Here is a 4,215-nt window from a genome sequence, read left to right as displayed (position 1 = left end):
TATATAGTCCCAGCTACTCAGGAGGCTGAGGCAGGAGAATGGCATGAACCCAGGAGGTGGAGCTTGCAGTGAGCCGAGATCACGCCATTGCACTCCAGCCTGGGAGACAGTGAGACTCCATCTCAAAAAATAAAAAAAAAAAAAAAAAGAGAGAGAGAGAGAAAGAAAGAAAGAAGGAAGAAGGAAGGAAGGAAGGAGAGGAAGAAAGAGGAGGAAAAAATAGATTTTGGTACATTATGTCCTCAATTAACTCACCAGGACTTGGGATTTAAGGACAAAAGGGAAAAAAAAATCCCAAATATATATACCTTCCCACTCCCAGGAACCCCAGCCCAGTGGCATAAGTGACAAAGAACTTTGGGTGGGTGGGAAGGAATTAGCATCTGTCTGAATGCTCTGCCTCAGGAAAGAGAAGCTGGGGGTCTCCTCCCAGCCAAGAGAAAGGAATCTCAGAAAACCACTCATAAAGATTGATGGGAGCCAGCAAGAAGAGAAGAGGAGCTGTCTTTCTCTGCTAAGTTTCTGGTTAGGAAGAAAACTCCCTGTGCCTACTTGACCTGGGGCAAAGAGGGTCCAATGGGGAGTGATGGTATAATGGGCGCCTTCTAGAACCATCTGGCTCCTGAACTTGGAAGAGGAGCCCCTGAGGTTCTCACAGTGAATGGAGAGGCAGGACAGTGGTGCTGATGAGGTGGCTCCCAGCCAAGCACAAGGGATGCCCACTCCAGAAATACTAATGGAGACTCCTTGGCTGTCTCTAAGAGGATCCCTGAATATGAAGGAAGACAGGATGGCAATGAACAATGCCCACCATAGCCATGTCTACCACATGGATGGGGACTTGGAAAACCCGCCAGGCTCCAGCATCAAAAGGGTCAGTCTGGACAGAGACCATCTCCCACCTCTAACCCCTTCAGTCGGGATGGAAGACCCTGCCTGCTCTGGTCCTCCTCTCTGCCCAGACAGGGAGGCAGTTCCCAAGTCAGACCCTAGCCCTTCCTCCATGGATCAGCCGTCAGGGAGGAATGTCTCGGCACTCACCATGCAGGAAAGTCAGGATCTTAGTTTTAAAAGCTGAAGTTTTCTTTAAAGCTGATAGGGGCTTGGGGCCAGGCATGGTGGCTCACGCCTGTAATCCCAGCACTTTGGGAGGCCAAGGTGGGCAGATCATGAGGTCAGGAGATCGAGACCACAGTGAAACCCTGTCTCTACTAAAAATACAAAAAAATTAGCCAGGTGCGGTGGCGGGCATCTGTAGTCCCAGCTACTTGGGAGGCTGAGGCAGGAGAATGACATGAACCCAGGAGGTGGAGCTTGCAGTGATCCGAGATCATGCTGCTGCACTCCAGCCTGGGCAACAGAGTGAGACTCCATCTCAAAAAATAAAAATAAAAATAAAAATAAAAAAATAAAAAATAAAAGCTGATAGGGGCTTGGGGCCGGGCATGGTGGCTCACATCTGTAATCCCAGCACTATGGGAGGCCGAGGTGGGCAGATCATGAGGTCAGGAGATCAAGACCACGGTGAAACCCTGTCTCTACTAAAAATACAAAAAAATTAGCCAGGTGTGGGAGGTGGGCACCTGTAGTCCCAGCTACTCAGCAGGAGAATGGCATGAACCCGGGAGGTGAAGCTTGCAGTTACCCGAGATCATGCCACTGCACTCCAGTCTGGGTGACAGAGTGAGACTCCATCTCAAAAAATAAAAATAAAAATAAAAAAATAAAAAATAAAAGTTGATAGGGGCTTGGGAACTCCATTAGATCAGATAATTGTGGTAATAAATAAAGTTCTGTTACTTGGGGTGAAGAAAATTTGGCAGGGCGTTGATGGGGCAAGAATTAGAAAGATGAAATAGGCCAGGTGCAGTGACTCATGCCTGTAATTCCAGCATTTTGGGAGGCTGAGGCAGGAGAATCACTCAAGGCCAAGAGTTTGAGAACAGCCTGGGCAACATAGCAAGATCCTGTCTCTAAAAAAAAAAAAAAAATTATTAGTTGAGCCTGTAGTCGCAGCTACTAGGGAGGCTGAGGCAGGAGAATCGCTTGAGCCCATGAGTTGGAGGCTGCAGTGAGCTATCACTGTACCACTGTACTCCAGCCTGGGAAACAGAGCAAGACCACATCTCTGAAAAATAAATAAGAAGATAAAATCTTCATTCCTTATTAAATAAGGGTTCCCCTATAATTAGTTGCCTGTGCATCATCGAATACCCAGGAAAAAGTCCTATTTGCAGCAGGGCACACAGGGCACCCTGAAGGACTGGACTCTACTACTCTTGGCATGAATCAGGCCTCCATGGACTTGTGGTGAATGGACATTCTCAGGGATGACCACCAGCTGCAACTCCCAGCAACTGACATAAGCATGTTTTTCGAAAGAGTTCATTTCCAAACTTCAGCTTGAACATTTTGAAATTAGACCGTTTAGTTTATGAGAACTCCTCAATAGAGAATTAAGATGTCCCTGAGTCTCTTTTCTTCCTGTTTAATCTAATTTTAAAAGGTGTCATGCAACTCTGCAAATATTCCCGAATCACTCTCTCTCTCTTCTGTGAAAGATGCCTTTTAAACAGATTAGACATGGCAAAAAGAAGCAGATTCTCTTGTGCTTTTTCAAACTTAAAATTTGAAATGTGCACACCATTCCTTACCTTTCTTGTAGATGAGTTTGCTAGGACCACCATAGCTAATGACTGCAAACTTTGGGCTTGAGAAGAAGGAATTTGTATTCTCCCAGTGCTGCCCGGGCACGGTGGCTCACGCCTGTAATCCTAGCACTTTGGGAGGCTGAGGCAGAAGGATCATGAGGTCAGGAGATCGAGACTATCCTGGCTAACATGGTGAAACTGTGTCTTTACTAAAAATACAAAAAATTAGCTGGGTGTGGTGGCAGGTGCCTGTAGTCCCAGCTACTCAGGAGGCCGAGGCAGAATGGTGTGAACCTGGGAGGTGGAGCTTGCAGCAAGCCGAGATCACGCCACTGCACTCCAGCCTGGGCAACAGAGCGAGACTCCATCTCAAAATAATTAATAATAATAATAATAATAATAACAATAATAATAATAATAAATTTGCCCAGTGCTGCAAACTAGAATTCCGAGATCAAGATGTCTCAGAGCTATGTTCCCTCCAGAGGCTCTAGGGGAGGACTCTTCCTGCACCTCCCAGTTCCTGGGGGCTCCAGGTGTCCCTGGGCTTGTGGCCGCATCACTCTAGTCTCTGCCTCTGTCTCCATGTGGCCTTCTCACCTGTGTCTGTGTCCTCATGTGGCATTTTCCCCTCTCTTCTGTGTGTTTCTGTGTCTCTTGTTTTCTTATAAGCACATCAGTCATATTGGATTTAGAGCTCATCCTAATGGCCTCATCTTAACTTGATTTCATCAGCAAAGATCTTACTTCTAAATAAGATCCCATTCACAGGTTCCAGGGGCCACAGCCTGGACATATCTTTTGGGGAACAGAATTCAACCCACAACAACTTGGTTTGACGATTATTCCATTTTGTTGTGTTTTCTCATCTTTTTAGTTGAAAAAAAAAATGTTTAGACTGAGAGTAAAGAAAGTACCAAAATAATCTAAAATGTACACTAGAGGAAAACAAGAAGTAGAAAACCTTGTTGACATCGTGGAAGAGGCCCAGGGAGAAATGGGTATGAGATTGGTAGGAGGGAAATATTTTCCTCTTCTGTAGCATCTTCTGCTGATTTCTCTGTATCCACAGATGGGGCGTGATCTAATCTGGTGGCAAATGGCTGTGTTCTCATGGTGGCTACATGAAAATATCTGAGTACAGATCCATACAGGAGAGACAGACGGGACTGTCTGAGGCAGAAAGAGAGAGAGACAGAAAGCCTCACCTTTCTCACTGTTGAAATGGCATCACTAATGAGTCACAGAGCTGTGCAAGGCAGCCTGAAAGGAGAACCTCATATTTCATAGACACCTATAGTTGCTACGTCCAAAACCAGTGCCAAAGTTCTGTTCTGGGTGAAGCTTCTAACAGACACCCCTCAAGGTGAACACTGCAGTCCCATGTTACTGCATGAAGAGGACCAAAACTTTGCCTACAGTCAATGTCAAAGCTGAGCTCACACCCCCATCAGCGTGGTCCTCAGTAAAGCCTGGGAAATAATCTACAAAGTAGAAGCAGTCCAACCCTGTGCACAGAAGCCTCCAGTCACTTATTGTGTGAACACCAAGAACAAGAAGCCAC

This window comes from Pongo abelii, chromosome Y, assembly GCF_028885655.2.
Source record: "Pongo abelii isolate AG06213 chromosome Y, NHGRI_mPonAbe1-v2.0_pri, whole genome shotgun sequence".
NCBI lineage: Eukaryota > Metazoa > Chordata > Mammalia > Primates > Hominidae > Pongo > Pongo abelii.
Note: the sequence above shows the minus strand (reverse complement) of the source record.